This window comes from Manis pentadactyla, chromosome 12, assembly GCF_030020395.1.
Source record: "Manis pentadactyla isolate mManPen7 chromosome 12, mManPen7.hap1, whole genome shotgun sequence".
Taxonomy (NCBI): Eukaryota; Metazoa; Chordata; class Mammalia; order Pholidota; family Manidae; genus Manis; species Manis pentadactyla.
The window spans coordinates 51,151,681-51,174,717 of record NC_080030.1 but is presented as its reverse complement, the minus strand read 5'-3'; the positions used below and the strand labels follow the sequence as shown (position 1 = coordinate 51,174,717).

General features: G+C 33.9%; 1 non-coding gene across 1 annotated transcript; it reads left to right on the top strand.

Moving 5' to 3' along the window:
• Window positions 1–11,928: 11,928 nt before the first annotated feature.
• LOC118921825 (U6 spliceosomal RNA) lies at window positions 11,929–12,036 on the top strand. The gene has a single exon (XR_005028523.2). It is a non-coding gene; the product is annotated as a U6 spliceosomal RNA (small nuclear RNA).
• Window positions 12,037–23,037: the final 11,001 nt, after the last annotated feature.

Here is a 23,037-nt window from a genome sequence, read left to right as displayed (position 1 = left end):
TCTCAAAGACATTCCCAATTTTGGAGTACGCACTCTTAAGGAAAACCTTATGCACTAATAACCCCAAGGCTAATATGCCATTATAATATCATTTTCATTGTGGTTTTCACCCCCTTCACAGGGTTTTGTGTAGGCACTTCTGGGAAGATGACGACACAAACCTATACAAAGAGGTTGGAAGGGACGGACCAAGGCAGATCCAAAGGGTGGTGTGATAATAACATAATAGGAGGCAGGAAACCAAATAACCCCCCATGAAAAGCACAATGCAAACTTCAGTGTGCCACTGCCACCCTCAGGGTCACGCAGCATACTTTCTTTTCACCTTGTTAAGACCCTTTGCCGTTTTAACTCTCTATCAAGTCCCTCTAGTGAATTCTTCCCTTCACGAAGATAAGAACCAAGGACTGGAGCAACCCTCCACCAGGAAAAAGCAGGAGCTACATTTGTCTTCTAAATCACAAGCACATTTTCTTTGTTCCACTATGTTAATAACAAAAAGGGGGATTCTGAGAAATTTAGTAGAACTTTATTAAATTAGCAAAGTACGAAGTCACCAAGTCTACCCCTTGTCCATTAGGCATCCATATACAACTCCCTTAACTATATTTAATGTCCAGTTAAGATAACAGAAAATTCATACTCCCATGTAAATGATGCAATTATCCTTCATAATTGATATCCAAAAATAACCAAAAATCATAACAACCCTCCTTGCAAAAGAAGGTCACAGATGACACTTTAACCATCTTCAAACAAATAATAAACATTCAAAGATATACACACACACATATACATATACATATATAGGAATACCAAATTGAAAAAGAAATATAATTAATTTCAATAATGGGTCAAATAGAGGTGTTTGGTATTTATAATTCTTCTACATATTTTATTATCTCTTTTCCCTCATAAAGCACTTGAGCCAGTCATAATTACTTGCTTAGTGGAACAACGCAAAACTTCATTCCTAAAGGAACTATGCCATTAGTAGTCCTGCCTATTCTAAAATATGGTCATTAACTTTTATCACAGAATGTAGTAATTCTAAGAGGTAACTTGAGGATCTCTTGTGTTACAGATAAACTCTCTATGGTCCCTTACTTGTGTAACAATGACCCAATTTTCATTTCATAGTCACAGTCAATCATACCAGACAGCAGATTAACCACCTTCCTTTCCTACTGATTCACTGTTATTAGAATTATAAAATGGCTAAATGCAGTCTCAACTTTTAATTTAATGGCATTATTGGTGTAGTCCTGGTGAAAGCATTTCTCTTTTGGGAATAAGGTCTATGAACTAGTATAGCTCAAATTTGAAGGAACAAAAAGCAAAAAGTTTTGCTAGAGGATAATTAGGAGCAGTAATGAGAGGAGACACTCATTCCCTCTTTTAATTTTCAGATTTGTGAATCGTTTTTATGAAAAAAATAGTGAAATATATTACTTTCTAATATTGAGTATATGTCTGGTTATAATACCAACCAGACTTCCAACATGGTATCATCTAGATGTCACCATAGCTGAGTCTTCCAAAAATCTCCATTGTCTACCATTCTATAAGGACACCTGCCTCAAGGTTATAGGGGATATTGAAGAAAGTGAAATACATGTTATTGATTCTACTGATGCCATGCATAACTCTCATCTCAGCTGGGTGTCACTTTGTCATGAACCCATCAAGGAAGAACAGAGGTGACTGGGGAAAGAGACTGACCTATGGACACAGAACAGATTATCTTTTTTATCTGAAAAATTATGATTCTCCTTTTAGGTATTGCACTTTCATGACTATTTATACAGGACATAAATATATTTCATGCTTTGCCTCTTTAGATATGTCTGTATACACACAATATATGTTGGACTGTTTTTCATCCATTTTTTAATAATGATTTTTCCAAATCTCAGATTATCCAAACCATTGGCTCCTATTTCCAAATTAGTTTAGAGCCATAAATCTGACCATCTATACCTTTACGGAAAGTGGGCTATGCAGTTCATGGCACGGCTTCTTTTTAATTTTGAATGGAGCCTTCATTTGTGTGGAATCATCCGTAAATTAGGCCCTATGTCGCATTTCCTCAGTCAACTGGACTTAGGGAACTCCCTTTATAATATAGGTATATAGACAGAAAGGGGACAATGTAATGAGAGTAGAAGCCATGAGAACATGAGCCACTAGTGCAAGCAACAACCTTGTGACTTTTGGCAACTGCAGAAGCCCAATCTGTATATATACCACACTTTAATATATTAATGAAGTTTTGCTGTGCATCCACAAACATCACATTTGCTGCTCAGTTTATAAAAAGCACATTGGGTTCCATGAGAACTTGGGAGATTTGTGTCTTGTTTCTTTTAATCTTTGTTGGTCTTGCTAGAAGTTTATTAATTTTGTTGATGTTTTCAAAGAACCAGCTCTGGGTTTCATTGATTTTCTCTATTATCTTACTGTTTGCAATTTCATTCATTTCTGTTATTATTATTTTCCTTCTGCTTGAGTTGGGTTTATTTTGCTTTTCTTTTACTATTATCCTGAGGTAGAAATTCAGATGATTGATTTAAGACATTTCTTTTTCTTCTAATGTTAAGATTTACTGCCATACATGTCTTTTTCAGCATTACTTTAGCTACATCTCACAAATTTTGATATGTTATGTCTTCATTTACATTCATTTATATGTATTTTTAAAAATTTCTTTGAGACTTCTTTTTGCCCATGGATTGTTTAGAACTTTGTTATTTAATATTCAATAGTTTGAGGATTTTCTTGTTTTTTCTGTCATTCATCTCTAGTTTAACTCAATTTTAAGGTCAGAAAATTTACTCAATGTGATTTCAATTCTTCTAAATTTGGTGAAGTTTGTTTTATGGCCCTGAATATAGTTATTCTTGTAAATCTTCAACTGATGTTTGAAAAGAATATGTATTGTACTACTGTTCAATGGAGAGTTCTATAAATATCAATTAGATTCTGTTGTTTGGTGGAATTGTTCACTTCTTCCATATCTTGCTAAATTTCTGTCTAGTTGTTCTATCAAATGCTATTGACAGGATGTTGAATTCTAAAGTTGTAATTAATTGTACATTTGACTATTCTATTTTAATTCTTATCAACTTATGTTTCATATTTTGTTTCATGAATTTGGTTGTTTTGATGAACACACATTTGGGATTATTATATCATACTGGTGGGTTTGTCTCTTTATCACTAAGTAACATTTTCCTTTGTCTCATAATTTTATCTGCATTGATGTCTACTTTATCTGATACTTATATAGCTAGTACTTTACATTAAATATACTGCTATTACATGAAATATAAATATAAATATAGTGCTCTCATGACTCTTACAAGGGCACATAGGTAGCACTACCTTTTTACAGTCTTTTTAATTTACACACTAATGTTGAATTTGAAGTATGTTTCTTACAGATAGCATATAGGTAGGTCATGTTTTTCAAGCCATTCTATCAGTCTTTGCCTTTTACTCTATGTCTTAGTCAGTTTGGATGGCTGTAACAAAATACCGTAGACTAGATGGCTTGTAAACAACAGAAATTTATTTCTCATAGTTCTGGAGCCTAGAAGTCTGAGATGAGAGTGCCATCATGGTCAAACTAGTGAGGACCTTCTTCCAGATTGCAGACTGATGATTTTTCCATTATGTCCTCACAAAAGAGTAGAGCAGAGAAAGCAAGTGCTCTCATGACTCTTAACAAGGGCACAAATCTCATTCATGAGGGTTCTCCCCATATGACCTCACCTAGTACTAATTTCTCCCCAAAGGCCCCACCTCCTAATACCATCACACTGGTGGGCAGGGTTTCAATTTTGAATGAACACAAATATTCAGTCCATAGCAGTATATTTAGAGTATTTATATTTAAAGTAATGATTGCTATGTTACAGCTTACATCTGCCATTTTATTATTTGCTTTTTGTTTGCTTACCCTGATCTTCATTCTTCTATTGCTCTTTCCTTTCATTCCTATAGGATTCTATCCTGCTTTATTTATACTTTTTAAAATTATGTCTCTTTATACTTTCATTAGTGGTCACTGTAGATATCACTGTGTATATATATGTATCTTCTAATATTGATGTTTCACCACTATGGGTGAAGTATTGAAACCTTATTTTCATCTAGGATTTTTCTCTCCCCACTTACTAAATACAATTGTCTCAAGTATTTCCTGTACATACATGGAACATCACATCAGATGATACCATTTTTACTTGAATCATCAAATATGATTTAAAAAGATCATGGGAATAAGAGAGTCTAGTATATGTACACTTTGTTATTATTCATTCCTTCTGAAGTTTCAAGTTTCTTTTCATTTCTTTCTATTTGGGAAACGTTCTTTAGATGTTTTTCTTCTTTCCATTTAAGGGGCTTTAGTTTTCCTTTGTCTGAGATTGTCTTGATTCCCTTTCATTCCTGAAGAATATTTTTGTCAGGTAATAGAATTTATGGTTGAGAGATCTTTTCCTTTAACAGTTGAAAAGTGTTGTGCCACTTCCTTTTGGTTTCTATTCTTTGAGATGAGAAGTCCACTGTCATTCAAATTAGTGTTCTTCTATAGGTAATATGCTCTGCGGTTGCCTATAAGATTTTTTATTTTTTTAGTTTTTTGAAGTTTAATTATGTTCTGTTGGCTTGGATTTATTTGGGAGTATCATATTTGAACTTTTCTCATCTTCTTGTATCTGTAGGTATATGTCTTCTGTCAAATGTTAGAAGTTTTCAGCCATTATTTCTTTTAATACTTTTTGAGCCACCCATCATTCCTCCTCTCTACAGGGATTCTTAGGATATGAATCTTAAACCTTTTATTCCAGAGTTCCCTAAGACTTTGCTTATTATTTTTTAAATCTATTTTTCTCTGTTGTCCAGTTTGAGTGAATTCTATTAATTGGTTATCAAGCTCAGTGATTCTATCTTCTGTAATCTCTTCTCTATTGTGGTACTTATCCAGCAAGTTTTTTGTTGTTGTTTTGTTTTCTTTGTTTTATTTCCATCATTAAGTTTTTCTATAATTTCTCTTTGGTTCTTTCATGACCTTTATTACCTTACTGAGATGTTCTATTTTTTTTTCATTTGTTCAAAGGTAGTTTGTAATTATTACTGAAGCAATATTCTGGTGTCTGCTTTAAAATTTTCATCAGGGAGTTCTAATAGCTGGTTCTTTTGATATTACCATAATTAATTTTATTTTTCATTAAGTTGTGATCATCCTGGTGCTTGGTATGACAAGCAATTTTTAATTACACTTTGACATATTGGATATTGTTGGGGAATTCTTGATGCTATCACCTATATTTTAACAGGCTATTGTCCTGTTTTGAGTTCAGCACATAGCTTTGAAGAAAGACTAGAGTAATTCAAAAAATGCAGACACCTGTTAAATATAGGAAATTCGTGACACCTTTTGGAGTAGAGGGCTATCAGAGTACAAACTTGTACTTGTAACATGTGACAAATCACACAAGAAAAGGCCTAGTGCAATCACTCTCTAGGAGTGTTTCTTTTTCTCAGATATGCCCACCTTGGAACTGGATCTTGATTAAACTTTTCGGTGAACTTTCTACCTGAGGAAACTCAATATTTTTGCTTATATGTTTGCATAAAAATAGATATATAAGTAGAATCTTAGATATTAAGTTTACTATAAATAATTAACAGTGCTTTCTTTTTAAGTCAAAGTATTAGAGTTTAAAATTTAGCTATGTCTTTGAGGATTATCAATGTCAGATAAGTTTTCGGGAAACAAGATTAAAAATCTATGCATACCAATCTAAGGGAAGACTACTATTTATTATAGCACCACTTTTCATAGCAAAGACCAGAAATAATGTGATGACCATTAATTGAGAACTCACTGAATAAACTAAATAATATCTATAAAATGAAGTCTTATGCAGTTGAAATTAAAAATGAGGAATGAGTTACAACTGGCATTTATTGGCTAACCATAATTTATTGTCAAATATGTATATAAGGAAGGTGTGTGAATATGTGTGTGTGTGCATGTGTGTGAATGTATGTTTGCTTAAATGATAAAAATGGTAAAATAAATCATAACATTTTAAAAACAGTTATCTGTAGGTACAAGAGAAGTGGTAGAGACAGAGACAGAAGCTAGCCATATGTTTATTTTTAAACATTACATTTTACAGTTTTAAAATATTTTATAGTTATAAAAACAGAAGGTTAAAACTGAAAGCAAAATAAATTAACTAATGTATCGAATTGGTAGTACACAGAAAAGTGTCCCACATGATTTAAAACATTATAATTTAATTAGATTTCCTGAGCAGAAAGGACCAAAAAAATGAAAAATATTTTTATCTGTTCACAGTAATCATAGTTGATGTTAATATCTGTATTTTCATTCTGAAAATAAAGGGATTGAGTATGCATTATGGGAAAGCAAATAAGTAATTATGCTTGTCTCATTAAGAACTAGGATTTATGAATGGGAGAAAAGCTACAGAGATGTAAAATTGATGAGTTAGATAAAATTTCTGTCATCTTTAATTTATACTGAATGCAGAAGTATGAACTTCTAATTTATTTTCCCTTAAAAAAATCAGGAAAGGAAAAATATTTTCTAGCTCTGGACACAAAAATATCTGGAAATGACCAGCCTAGTAACAATGAGCAGTGACTGGGTGGTAAAGACACAAAGTATGACTAAAATAACTTGTCACTAGAAAGAGCAAGAAAAACAGAAAGCTATGAGGGAGAACTAGGTTATATTATAGGGAATCTGTAGCCAACTTGCATAATCTCCTTTCATAAACCAAATATGGAACAATTTGAATATCAATATGAATTATAACTGTAACACATGAGAGCACATCATATAAATATACTTAATTACATGAGTTAATAACAATATATTTTTTAAATGCTACTAATAAAGATAGCTTCTTTCCCTAAGCTTTTCTTAAAATTTGGCTTTCTTTAGGAAGTAGAGTCTATTATGTCCTCCTGTTTGAAACTAGGTGGGCCTCTGATTACCTCTACCAATGGAATAGGGCCAACATGAGCCTATGTAACTTCCAAGGCTGTCCTCAAAATGCCAGGAACTCCCTTTTTTCTCTTTGAACACTTAAACACCTTCTTCCTGGCTCATTGATGGCTGTTTTTTTGCTGTGTCCTCATTTGGTGGAAGGAATGAGTGAACTCTGGGGTCTGTTTTACAAAAGCACTAATCTTATTCATGTGGGCTCTGCTCTCATCACCTAATCACTTCCCAAAGGCTCCAACTCCAAATGCCATCACATTAGAGATTAGATTTCAACATGTAAATTTTAGAGGGACATAAACATTCCGTCTAATTACCCTCAGGCTGACATGCTAGGAAATTCAAACCAGTCCACCTGGAAACATCACATGGAGAGGCCTAAGTCTTCATTCACAGAGGCTGGTACCCAGCCACGACCAATAATTTAGTTTCTCTTCCAGTTTTAGCCACTGTCTGACTACAATGACATTAGAGATCTACAAGAACCAGAATTGCCCCGCTAAGCCTTGTCCTAATTTGTGACCCACAGGAATGTGATACTAACAAATGACTGCCATTGTTTTAATACCAAGATTTAAATTGGTTTGTTCCACAACAGTAGATAATTGGAATGGCTACATTAGGAGGATGATAAGGAACCAACTCTTAAGAAGAATAAGAAAAAGAAGTAAATAAAGGTAAAGAATCAAGCATACATATAGAAACTTGTGTTTTCTTTACAAACTACATTTCAATGTCACCGAATAGTTAATGATGAAAGTTTTGTATTAGAAGAATATTCTGCTAATAATCAAAGAATTATTGAATTTAATAAAGCTATTTCAAACCCCTAATGTATTGATTATCTGAACAGTGACTATTAATTGCTGATAACCAGGTAACCAGATGTTATGTACCTCCTGATGGAAGAATGTTTAAAAGGACTTCAATCTGATATATCCTCTATTTATCTACAGCAATTTATAGGGACTGTAGTAGACATTAGACTGTGTTAACTATGGGAAATTCTACAGGGCAATCAGCTCTGTTCTTTGCAAATTAATAAGCAAAGAAACAGAACTGGAGGAGAACCTACAGATATGTTTGAACATATAGACCTTATTTGGATATCTGATTCAAACATAAAAACAAAAATAAAAATGTTTAAATTAATCATAAGCATTTTCACATTGAATGTGTATTTGATAATATAGGAGACTGTAATTCATATATGTTATATTGATATTGTGTTCTACTTTAAATGAAGGTTTTTACCTATATGCTGAAATATTTATGAATTAAATAATATTATATCTGGGATTTGCTCCAAAAATTTTTTAAGGAGTGGTGAGAAAGAGTATAGATATAATAAAATTAGGCATGAATTGATCATTGCTAAGATTAAGTGACAGTACATGATTGTTTTACCATATTAATCTCTCTACTCTTCTATGTATTTGAAATTTTTCATTATAAAAAATAGTGATGGGAAATGCTCTTTAATGTATATTGATCTCATAGAAAAGATTAACTTTCATTGTTATAAATATGATATATGCATTGCTTGCTGTAAAGATTTATTGATACCATAAAAGAAATTATGTCTTACTTGGATCTACTTCTTCTTTTTACTAGAGATACATAATGAATGTGAATAAACAAGGAACTCTACATGCAAAAATATAGTTTTTGACCCAGTGCTAATTGGAAGGGGAGTTCATCTGTTTCTGGAAAGTAATTTTTATAATAAGTGTCTCCTGTGTTTTGCTTGTCACAGCTTCATTGTCTATAGGGAATTAATATCTCTAATTCAGAACAAGAACTTTTTGAAGAAGAAGAAAATAATTTCATATATGTGTGTATATATATATATATATATATATACACACATATTTACATATAGAAATATGTGTGCATATACTTTAAACACATTTTTGTAACAGCACTACATTTTATATCGCAAATTTCTCTTTATATTTTCCCAGTTTCATCTGTTTATGTCTTTCTTCTTTCATTAATTGGTCCATTCAATGTTATTTTGATCCAAGTAGACAGTTGACATATAGGAACCATCATTTTTACTTCAAGCTGGGAATAGTTTGTCTGTGCAACTTAAGTATAATCCCCTGTCAACTTCTATATATCTCTTTTCTGCTCGTGACAATAAATCAGTTAAGAAAAAACCATGATTACAATACTTTCCCCAATAAAATGTTTTTGCTGTTTTTACATTTTTATATTTTCAGTCTTCATTGATATATTCTCTATAAATGTGTAATTGTTGAATATAGGAAACTATGTCCAAATATTAGCATAAATGGGAGAAAATAAATTTTTCCCCACTGTTAGTACATGTGGATTCTGCCAGTGAGTGATGAACACAACTGTTAAACCTACAGGTTTTAGTTATTCCATCACCTGTACAATGTTTAGGTTAAGTATTGCATCTCTGTCCCTGGCAATGAGGCATTTCTCCAGAGAGCTAAACCCTCAGGAGGGGGACTGGAGGATTGGATGCCCTTCCTTTGGTATTTACCAGCCCAGCTCCAGGGACAGAAAGATACTGTGCACCGCTAAACAGAGGTCATACAGAGGTGAGTAAAGTTCACATAAAGGCAAATAAAGAGAACATTATCTGGAATAAATCTTAATGAAGGGATATTCAGGGTAAATTATATTGTGCCCAGCTGATTACCTACCCCCTAGAACTGTAACCAATAGTGGTTTCACTTTGAGACATTGAGTGTTTGTATTTATTCAAAATAACCTGGGGCAAGTAAAGCGTTCCTGAAAATAAAAACTTTCTCACTGAAATACTAAATTTGCACATTTATCTTGCTCAGGAGGGAATTTTAGCTGCCTTATGGCAGAAATTATAAATGAGAGATCATTTTCAGTGAACATATTTCTAAAAATACCTTCCTGAGCACAAACGTAGTTCATTAATAAGTGAATGGAATAAAATTGAGTACCATGGTGCAGCTGTTATGTTCATACACTGTGTGTGAAAAAGACAAGCAACTATAGCAAATATCCATTTAAATCTCAAAGATGAGATATGAAATGATAACCTATACTTAAGGAGATCTACAAAAGTAATAATTATAGGAAATTATTTAAAATAATGCAAAAAAATAATAAACACAGATAATACCAAGTGGTAGGTCTAACTTAATACCACTTCTGAATTATAATTTTACAAAATCTGACTACAACTCTTCATAGTTTTAAAATATTTTTATATTTCAAATAGGTTAATAAGATTTTATCATATCACAAGACTATTTGAAATATTAGTGATTTTTATACTTGAAATGGGTTATATTTAGCAACAGCAGGTCAACAATAGCATAATCCCTACCTTAAGACATTGATTATCTGTGCATAAATCAAGATGTATTCAGCCAAAAGTGAGTGCTTTGACCTGGTATTTGTTTCCTACACAATCAATCATTTCATCCATCAATGTCTAGTTTTATGCTCACCATAAGAACTGGAAAAGCTGTTCCTACTTCAATTTCCTCTTGTTGATCATCGACCAAATGATGAAGGGGTTTCAGAAGTTTGAAGATATCTTGGCTTCTTGCTCAATTTTCAGTCATTAAATAAACTACTAGTCTACTGTAACTCACTGGACTTGATAACCTTTGAAATAAGAAAACAACCTTTTACAGATCAAGAAAATCTAGATGAGAATAAAGTTTGTATGTGGCAAAGAGAATCGGATGTCACTGTGAATGTCATACACGTTCATTTTCAGTTCCTGCAAGATTTCACTCCTTGTAACTATTTTTGGTCAGTCAAATAAAAACAGGAACACAAACCTATGGCTATGATCATTTGTACAGCTAGATTTTTTTGAGGCATTTTAACATCTAACTTGTTATCCGTGTCTGCAAACTGACTGGCAGATGACAAAGCAAGTATAGCAAGATAAATTCAGACAACTCTGTGTTCCATCTTGGAGAAGATCATAGCAAACAAAATCAATGTTTGTAGAGAAATATAAAACTCTAATGTGCTTAAGTTCAAGAACCTCAGAGATATGCTATAAGGTACTTTGAACTCAATAAAAAGGAATTGCTAAAGCAAATGCTTTTAGAAAAGATAAACTTAGATTGCTCCAAAAATATTCCTAGGCTTTCTATGAAAGCTAAAATATGCAAACATTTATTTTCATCAACACATGGATTTGGTGACTCTATAAAATATATATCCATTGTGAAAAGTGGGATATTGTTTTTGATTCATATGGATATTTATTTGGCCCTCTATCTTGTATATGCCAATTTGTTTCTGCATTTGAGCTATCACATAAAATAGGGACAATAGTTTTTCTGTTAGGACACAGGATTATGATACATTATTAACTAGTGAGTACTCATAAGAAATGTATTTAGTTGCCGGGATTTGACTAAAGAATTTGAATTTGTGATGTATTTATGTATCACAGATTTTGTGGTCAAATCCTGTTAACTATATGTGTGTATGTATAAATAAAATACTGATTTTGTATTATATATAAAATCTGTTCTACATTATAATATCTACACATGTGTATGCATGTCTGCTATAAAGCAAATAATTTCTAAGATCATCTAGAGTTTAGCATCTGAGTTGATGAGCCTAAAGCTAAAATGTCTAAACTTTCCGGGAAATATGAAATTCTGCAATTTGCTATTTTTAGCCTTTTGTTATTGATAGGTTTTCTTATGGAACTTCATCAACTCATTATGGAATAATTATTATTTATTTTAGCTTAACAACAGCTTTAGGTACTAAAGGGGAAATAATTTTGTGTTCTTCATTTTACGGGTTTATTCATTAGCATCTTGGCTGTCAGATGATTTTTTTAATTATTAAAAATAAAGCTGTTCAAAAACCAAAAAAAATAAAGCTGTTCAGTGCTCGCTTCAGCAGGCACATCTACGGAAATTGGAATGATACAGAGAAGATTAGCAGGGCCCCTGCACAAGGATGACACACAAATTTGTGAAGCATTCCATATTTTTTAAAAGATGATAAATAAATAAATAAATATAGCTGTTCAGCTTATAGGGCTTTTACTGTCCACTTTTTTTGGAGTGTCACCTTGTTTTTTAATTACTAATCAACCTCTTGTATATTCAGAACATTAAACTTATTAAATTTTACACAAGAGGATTCTCATATGTGATAAACTGCATGTTACATATTAATATAAAACATTAATAAATTTAATATATTTTTAAAATATGAATACATGTCAGAATAAATAAGTGACTAATTTGTTGAGAAACTGAAAACTACTGTTATTTCTACATATTACATATTTGTATAATTTATATATTAATTATTATAATAAATTGAGTTATGTGCCATTACAAATACCATGTTATATCATTAGGCACTTAAAAATTTCCTCAAGCTTATAAAAAGAAAAGATCAAATATAAGAAGATTTAAAACACAATGAAGCTTAAAATACGAGGCAACATAACAGTGTGATGTGTTATAAATTAAAATGTCAATTATGTAGTAGCTCATTAATTACACATAACACACCCACATTACTCTGTTGTGTCTACACTGGCTGAGGGATGCTACATGGGTTATGCTATTCCTGTATCTTTAAAATGGATTAAAATGCTATATTAATAATAGTTATATGCACACTCAAAGCCTTGAATTATCTGTGCTTTTGAATATTCTCTTTGTGCCTTTGGACTACTTATCTAATCTTGCTAGACCTCAATTTTCTTATCAGCAATGTTAAAAAATATCTACATCACAAGATTGGTGACAACTGATATCAAGCACATAAAGTGTTTAGTACAGTTCATATCAATATATTTTATGATAGGATCATAAAGCTATTAGTATTTATGATTATTTTATGTTACTGTCTAAACCTCATAATTTCTAAAGTCATTCTGTCCTCTTACTATCAAAATAGTGGTCATAAATGCTCTTATCCTGAAAAATCTTCCTTAAGCCATGTCAAAGATTCAAATGTATTTAGAATGCCATTGTGTTCAGTCATTGTGGAGTCATGCTCACACATATGGTGAGATCCAAAATCAACTATATTAACATATATCATTATTACTGATTTGCTTTCTGCCATTGATAGGCTTGCTGCCCCATTCCCAGTACTTCTCAAAGATTAATTAAATCTAGGCATTAAGTATCTATACTACTATTCTGTATTTTATTTTCCTTTTATTTTCTACCTTATTTCTCCCAGCTCCTCACTGAGTACCTCAAAAAACAACAATTACATTGTTTTTTTCAGGAGCAATTTAAAATGATAAGAACAGTTAAGCCTAAAATATATATAAATTTATGTGTAACTATAGGTGATATGATATAGGTGTAAATAAATTTTCCTGGTGTTCTAGTTACTGGAAAATAACGAGTGACATTTTTGAACTTGTTTAAAACATTTATAATGTGTATGAAAACAAACCCAATATTTCATTTATTAAAAGTAGTGATGTAGAAGACTTAAAAAAGAAATGATGTAGTGCCCATTTCCCTCATTTACTACATATATAAATATAACACATTCTTCCCTTCCCAAATTTGGTGAAACTATTAGCTTTTTTTTCCAATTAAATTCCATTCAGAAAAAAATAATGTGTTATCTTGATTTTCTTTACTTTCCCCCAAATAAACAGACAAAAAAAATCAAATAAGCAAGGAAATAAAACAACATGACAATGAAAGTTAATTGTATCTTAAATGGACCATTCAATTATTCAAAACCTAATTAGCTAATTTATCAACTAAAACATATTACATTTTGGAAATAGGAAACTTGAAGACCAACTGTAGAGCTTTGAACCTGTAAGCGCTGGTTACCGTGAATTAAGAAATCCTGGGATTATCTTGAAAGAAAATCTTGGAGGATAAGTCACAGAGTAGTTGCCAGACTTAAAGCCTCTGTATTTTCTACAGGGTAATTTCTTCCTTGAGCACTGTTGACTAAATTCTTGGAAGGTAAAACACCTTCTCATAGGACCTCATAGTAATCTCTATTTTCAGGTGTTTTTTATACATTCAAAATGATTTAGAAGGAACTTGTAGCATGACAGAAAGAGGAGCTCTCTGAATTTGCTCTCCAGGAAAAATGGTGATAATTATTTAAACACAACCATTTAAAGTCTGAGGAAATGGTCACAGGGACATACAGACGATGAAGAAACATTTATGTAAGAAACTCTAAACTACTTCAAGAAGAGTAAGATTCTGTAGCATTTAAACAGAGATTTGCTCCCTCACTTGCCCCTCCATATGCAGCAAGACAGAACCTCTGCTCCAGATAAGTGCCTCCAAGAATACTGCACTACCTCCTCCCCCAGCTCCCAGTCAGAGATATCTTCTCAGGAGAGACACAACATGAACATTTTTCATTCTGAACCCAGCTACATGTCTCTAAAGCTAAATCACAGATATGTCAGGGGGGACTTCTTCACTCATGCCCAACCGATGGTTAGAATCTCTACCGTGGGTACAGAGCCACTGAAAATACTGGGGCCCTGATCACATTTGCTCAGCTCTTAAAGTAGTAACTCCATACTGAGAAAGTCAAGCAAGAAGACCTCAGGCTACTGCCTCCCACTACCCCCAACCATGAAACACTCAGTTCCTAAAGCAGCTGTGTCACTCAAGAGAGAAAGACCCCATATCCAGATCCAAAGAAGTGGATCAGAGATTTCACCTGAGATGGCAGGGAGCAAATCATAAAAACAATAAAGCCAAAGGAACTAACTCCCCAAAGGACTAACCTTGCAGTAAAGTATGGATGATTTCAAGCTATAACACAAACAAAAATAGTGAAATAAAAGGGAACTCGAATATTAATAGGTTCATTGGGCATATAGGCTAAGTTCTATGCTAATTACTTTGTCTGAGAGAACCAGAAAAAGAGACACTAGTGAGGAACTCACCCAGGGTCAGAGAACTTTGAGGAACTCACCCAGGATCAGAAAACTTTCAAACACTAATCTCAGGAATTAGCCCTCAAAGGAGCCCAACTTTGATTGGTTTTGGATCAGTTTATGTCCCAGCTCATTGCTGAACATTATAAAGCAATTTCTTGGCTATTACTGGAACTTAACAGCTGGATAAGGTCAGGGAAAGAGACAAAGAGTGCCCTGCCAAAACAAGTCATAGCAGGGTATCTGTGGGCAAACCCAAGCCTATGCCCCTGTATTAGTCTGCTGGGACTGCTGTAACAAAGCACCACTATAGCTCCAGGGGGAAGGCTGTTACCAGCCTGGGGCAAATGCCCTATGGAACTAGTGAGACCAAAGTAAGTAAGGGAAAGGGTGGGTTGGGAGAAACTTTTTTATTGCTCAGAGCTTGCTTGAATCCACTCGCTAGGCCCAGCCCATTTGTCTCCTTCAGCTGCCACTCACAGTCTGCCCCCTCAGCAAACTTTCTACTTCCAGAAAGTTTGTCCCTTCTGGGCAGAACTCCAGTGGTGAGTCATTGGTGACTGGCAGATACCAGACCAATTATGTACCAGGAATAGAGCCTATACTTCCTTTCATGCTCTTATCATTTTAACCTCCCCCAGATCTGCTAAAGTCTGAGCAGCTTCACTTATGGGTTGCCCCATGTGGGAGGTAAGAATAGTCACTAGGGACCCAAAGAGAGATGGGAAAGCTGTATGGAGCACCAGATTTCTCATTCCTATGGTGAACAGCTCTTCGTTGGGGTCTTGGGGGTTCATATTATAGATGATATTTTTCATGTCCAGCTCCCGTAAAACCAGAGCTCTGTGTGCATTTGCCAGCTAGTGGAAAAGTATGATAAAATACCCTGATTAGGCCAAATTACCCTGGGGGCTTCTGTCAGCCAATCCAAAAGTTTGTGATTTCCTGGGGCCTGATGTGCATTTTGTAACCTCTGCCAGAGAGAGGGGTGAGTTGTCAGGGAAGGCAGTTTATCTATTTCTGATCCAGACAGAACAATGTCCTTTACTCCTAAATCCCAAAGATGCAAAAGCCATGTAGGCATAGGCTCTGAGGACTTCTGTTGAAACCAGGTGCTCAAATCCACCAGCTTGGCCTGTGTATGGGGCAGAGCATGGCGCTCTCCACAACCTGGGGAGGTGGCTGCTCCTCCCCCTGAGGAACCCACAGTTGTTGCTGTCTTTATTTTCTTAACTACAACCAGGTGGGCCTTCAATATAGGAGGGGGTGGTGCCTCAGGCAGTGGCCTCATCAACAGTTCTGCCCTCAGCCCAACCCCGTCGCCCTGTACCAGATCCTCCTTCCTTGATGTATCCTCTGCCATGTCCAGGCCTAAAGGCACTACCCCTTCCTTCACCTCCCACAGCCTCTTGCAGCTTGCATTTTTGTGCTGCCTCCTCCCTCACCACTAGTATGTCTCTCAGCAGCACAAAATAGGTTTTCAATAGCTTTTGTTCCCTTTACAGAGAATCCCACAACTTATCTTCCTGTTCTTCCAAGTGACACTGAAGTGTATCTCTTTCCTTGGTAACCATTTCCAGTGCTATGAGAAACAGCCACCCCACATATCCTGCCACCCCACGGCTACTCAGTTCCCCTAAGCTGTCCCCTATTTTGTGAACAGCCAATTCTACTGCCTTATGTTTCTCCACCCTCTCCCAATTCTGAGGAAGGGCCCAATCTTCTAAGAGGCACTTTACACCAGACCAAATCCTCACTGGAGAATCCCTGGGCAAATCCCCACCACCCACAGGAGTGTTCCTGTGTATTTCCCCACCATCTCTAGAGGCAGCCCACCCAAACATCACACCCGTAAAGACAGATTTTGGGTTCACTGGATCCTACCAACTTACACCAGATGTAGCTCCGGGAGGAAAGGGTGTTCCCTAGCCCAGGGTTAATCTATGAAACTGATGAAACTGAAATAAGTCAAGGGAAAGGATAGGTTGAGAGAAACCTTTTTTTTATTGCTCACAGCTTGCCCAAATTCCCTGGCTAGGCCTGGCCTATCCATCTCCAACTGCCACTCACACTCTGCCCCCTCAGTGTGCTCTCTACTTCCCACCTATCTCTTCTTGGGGGAATGCCATGGGTCCTTGGCAACTGGCAGATGCCAGACCAATTACATACCAGGAAAAGAGGGGAGGAGAGAATGGTCATTATTTCTCTACTCCTTGCCCCACATCAGTGGCAGGCTCTGCAGTGGTGAACACCTATTGATATGTAAATGAACTAAGGCTAGGTGGGAAATTCTGAAAATTCTGGAAATTCTGCAATTTACCCACAACTGCAAACTGGGGGACTTCAAAAACAGAAATGTATTGTCTCACAGTTCCGGAGGCCAGAAGTCCAAAATCAAGTTGTCAGTGTTGATTCCTCCTTAGGACTATGAGAATCAGTTTCAAACCTCTCACCTAGTTTCTGTTAGTTTGCTGATAATCTTTGATGCTCCTTGTCCAAAGATCACTCTGATCTTTACAGTGTTCTCCCTGTGTTCATGCTGTGTCCAGATTTCATCTTTTTACAAGGACACCAGTCATATTGGATTAAGGGCTCACTGTACTCCAATATAACTTTGTCTTTACACCTGAAATGATCCCATTCCCAAATAAAAATCACATTCTGAGTTACTGGGGATTAGGACTCTAATACACAAATTTTGGAGATAAGCAATTCAATTCATAACAATCCCCATGAGGAATAACATCAGAGGTTTAAAACTTTGTAGGGGGAGGACTAGCTCCACTAAAATGACCCAAACATTCACTAAACAAATAAGCAACAAATACAAATAACAAGTTCAAGAGGAAGCGTACCTAAGAGTTGCTACAATATATCATATAAAATGTACATATGTGTATGTGCAAACATGTACAAATTCAACCTGACTTTATGATTAAAATAACGAACAGACTAGGAACTGAAAGGAACTTCCTTAACCTGATAAAGGGCTACTATGAAGAACCCACAGATAACACTATTTAATGCCAAAAGATCAGATTCTTTCCCCAGAAAATCATGGAACAGACAAGGATACCTATCCTCACCGGTTGTGTTTAAATTTGTACTGAAGGTTCCAGTCAGGGGAATTAGGCAAAAATAAATAAATAAATAAATAAATAAATAAATAAAAGACATCCAGATTGGTGTGAAAATATTTCTATTCACAGGTGATAAGATCTTTTAAATATAGAAAATCATAAGTAATCTACCAAAAGACCCATTAAAACTAATATATAAATTCATCAAGGCTGCAGAACATGAGATCAACACATAAAATTCAACTATATTTCTACACACTTGCAACAAACAATCTGAAAAAGAAATTTAAGAAAATTCCATTTGGAATAGTATCAGAAAGAATGAAGCACTCAGGAATAAATACAAGTACAAAACTTATACTTTGAAAGCTATAAAACATCATACAAGGAATTAAGGATCTAAATAAATGGAGAAACACTAAGTTTAATGGATCAGAAGATTTGGTACTGTTAAGACAGTAATATTCCCCAAATTGATCTGCAGATTCAAAACAATCTCTATCAGAATCCCAGATGGTTTATTTGTAGAAATTGACATGCTGGTTCTAAAATTTATATGGACTTGCAAGGGATTCAGAATAACAAAAAAAATTTTAAAAGAACAAAATAAAAGAACTCATATTTTCTGATTTCAAAACTTAGTACCAAGCATTATCAATCAAGATAGTCTGGTAATGTCATCAGGATAGATATATAGATCAAAGGAACACTATTGACAGTGCAGAAGTAAACTCATGTGTTCTATGGTCAACTGATTTTCTAAAAGAGTGCTGAGACAATTCAATGGGGGAAAGATTAACCTTTCAACAAGTGGTGCTGAGACAACTGGAGAGCCACATGCAAAAGAATGAGGTTGAACCCTTACGTCACACAGAAGTTAACTGAAAATGAATCTATGACCTAAAATGTAATAGCAAAAAATATAAAACCCTCAAAAAACAGAAGCAATAGTTTAATTGTTTTCATGAACTCAGGATTGGCAATGGATTCTTAGATGAACAACTGAAGAAAAAATAAATTTGACTTCATCAATTTTTTAAAAATGCTTTTGTACTTAAACAAGAAAGTGAAAGACAACCCACAGAATGGGAGACAATATTTTCAAATCATGTATCTGACATAAGGGAATTTTAGCTAGAATATATTAAGAACTGTTACAACTCAATAATATAAAGTCAAACAATCCAATAATAAATGAGCAAACATTCAGAATAGAAATTTCCCCAAGAAAGTTATGCAAAGATCCATGAGCTCATGAAAAGATTTTGACATCATTCATCATTAGGGAAATGTAAATACATACCATAATGGTATAGCACTTCCCGTCCACTAGGATGGTATATACATAGAAGTGGAAACATTTTCACACACAAAAAAATACATGAATATTTAGAGCATTATTTATAATAGCCAAAAGGTGGAAACAACCCAAATATCCATTAACCGGTGAATAAACAAAAAGTGGTATGTCCATATGATTAAATAATATTAAGCATAAAAAAGTATATTTTTTATCCACTGTACAACATGGATAAACTTGGAAAACATTATGCCAAGTGAAAGAAGCCAGTCTCAAAAATACTATGTATTTTATGATTCCATGTATATGAAATGTTTATAATGCAAATCTGTAGAGATGTAATCCATACTAGTGGTTGCTTGGTTTGGGAGGATAGGATGATATTACTAAAAGGGTGGGATTTGTTTTTTTTTTTGAGGTGATGGAAATGTTCAACAAATGACTGTGGAGATGGTTGTACATATTTGTGAAAATACTAAAAAACATTGAACTGTGTTCTTTAAATTGGTGCCTTTCATGGCATGAGAATTACATCTCAGTATAACTGATGTGAAGAAACAAAACAAAAACAGTATTAACATTTGGGTAGATTCATTCATTTGCATTATACCTTTATTAATTTTCGTATGACACAAACCCTTTTTATGATGTATTTCCTATCTCTAATACTTCTCCCTGTCAAGTATAATCTCTGCATAAGTATCTTCCTCTTCAACAAATATCTGGGAACAGTATTATTGCATCTTTGTTAGAAAACTATTCAGGAAAAGGGATTAAATATCATCAAATCTCCAACAAAGTAATATCAGCTTGGATTCTTATTCTATTTTTGCCATTTACCATTTGTTGGCTTTGACATGTCATTTTTCCTTTCTAACACTCAGTTTTCTATCTATAAAATCAATACAAATATAATCTTACATCATTGTTTCATGTTGGTAATGAATAAGACAATATATGTTTAAGGCTTCACCATCAGCCTGGCACATAGTAAATACATGATAGTTGTCTACCAATGTTATCCTTTCAATATCAGGGATTTTGCAGGCATCTTTATGCACAGATATAATTAAGTACATAAGGGTAGATAGAAGGATGGACAGATAGATCCTATATTTGATAACTCCCTTCTTTCTTATATAAAGACCACTTTTTTCCTTTTTATTCTTTATTCATCATCCATGAGATGTCATAATGCAATTAATTATTTATTAAAACTTGAGTCTTTGTTTCTTGGGTTTTCTTTTAGCAAAATTAGAATAAATAACTTGGTTCCACTCTAACTTTTTATTATTAATCTACTGCTAATATAAGCACCATAATCATTAGTAATAGATTAAAAAAATTTTAATGTGGTGATTACCAAGGGTTAAGGGGAGTGGGAAATGGGGAGTTACTAATCAATGGGAATAAATTTTCAAATAAACAAGATGAATAAGCTCCAGAGATTTGTACAACATTGTATCTATCTATAGTCAATAATAATGTATAGTATACTTAAAAATGTAAGAGAGTTGATCTCATGTTAGTTCTTACCACAATAAAATAAAACTTTTTAAAGCCTTAAGGCTAAATGTTCATTTTTCTTACTGTGTACTTATTACCTAAATATTAAACATTATTTTTTAAATGTTAGATTTTGTTTCAGAGAAAATGTTTCCTTAAACTTTTAAGATACTACATATTGATATTTGGGTGTATGTATATGTATGTATATTTGCTATCAGTTTCCTAGACAGTAATGCATTTTGTGAAATCTCAGTAATTTGTAGGCATTGAGGATTAAGTCAGTCTGAATTAGAGGGAGAAAACACCAGTTATTTCTAACTCCAGTTGGACATGCTGTGATGAATATACATGGGTCTGGAGGCCTTGAAAATGAATGTTATATTTTACAGGTTAACTGTCTTTTTGACTATATAGATTCCTATTGATTGACTTAGAAAGCTTTTTTTCTTCTTAGATCATAGAAAAGCAAACTTAATTCTAGCACAGGTTAAATAATCACAAATTCTGAGTTTCTAGAATTGACATCTCAGTGTTCAAATATATTGTAGATCGTTCACCTTTGTTTGGCTAGCATTGGATTCGGATTCCTTAGTTTCAAATTTTAGCACATGCATCTATGAACTGTTTCAACACAGTAGGAGGGCAATTGTGTTTTATCATATCCCTCTTGACTTCTTGTCTTAGATGTTTCTCCTCCTCTCAATAAATGTTAGCTGATGGTAATTTCACTGTTAAAGACCTCTCAAATGGCAACATTCTTTATCCTGTAATATTAATGGGGCACATCAGAACTATGACACATAACTCAGACTTTTTATTTCAGCAATTTTCTATTCTATTTACTTTAACTGGCACCCCTAGAGTTACAGTGCTTTATTGGCTTAGTTTAAATGTGCTATTGTTACTGATGGGTTAAGCACGTAGGCTGATTGCATTAATAAAAATTGATAAGTAGGCAGGTTATCCTTCCTAATTTATTTCCATGGCAACAGACAAGCAACCATGCCTTGTTGCTCAGGAGCAGAATGCTAATAATCAAATGTGTCTTACCCAGATGAATATATAATACAGTTTACTAATATAAATGTCTCGGCATTGTGTATATACACATTAATTCTGCATCTAAGTTACATGATGGATATGCTCAAGAGAATGGAAAAATGAGAAAGTTCCTCAAGAACAACAAAATTGTTCATTAAAGTAATGTATTTTAAATAGTGTGTACAGTGAACAATTGAATTCTCTTGCAGTTGTATTGTTTATTTTGGGAGGTGCTTATATTACAGAAAACTGGTAATGCATAGTTATTTTGACATCTCAGAAAATAATGGGTCAGTACAAGAGTTAAATTAAGAAATAATCCCTGGGAAAAATGGTTATTACTAGCAGTTAATGATTGGTTTGTTAGTTAATGGCCCAAAGCAAAGCTGAGGGCGGTAAAGACTCTAACAAACGAGTTGTGAATTGTAGCAGTGAGGGATTTTAAAGGATTTTTCCCCTGGTTATAAACCACCTTTAATGGTTTATGGTAGCAATAATGTACTTTTTAAGACTGATTACAACATAGGACACTCTCTGAAACAACTGATATTGTAATACATTGACAATTAATTTTCTGCTGATACTTACTGATTCTATAAATTTGCAAGTGTGATTTTTTTTGCTTTAGTAAGTTGTCATCTATACTTACAAATATATATAGTTCATTTATTCAAAGTAGATGCAGTGTTGGCCCAGCTAGAAATACCGTTCTTCTTTCCTAGTTTTCTTGGTTAAAACTACTGTGTGGATTTTTATTAATGATATATGAATATTTCCTTTAGATGTCTTGGGTTGCAAGTTTTGACATGTGATATTAGTTCAATTTTACCTTGAAATAAGATCATCTAAAGAGTTTTTACTTAGAAGTCTTTAAGACTATAGAATGAGTTCTTGAATCCCTATACCCCACAACTCCCACAGGAGGAAAATACCACTGGCTTTCCCAGCCAGCAACCATGTCCTCTTGTGTTCATGAGTAATTTAACAGAATAAAGGTGCTATATTCAGAATTTCTTTACCTAACATCAGCAATATCTTATTGGTTCTTTTTTAATCTGCAGGAAATTAGACTTCATTAGTCTGGGTTCTTGCCTCACAAAACTACTTGTAATGAAACTATAATAGCTTCTGGGATACAGGAAGGCCTCATCTGCTTTTAGAA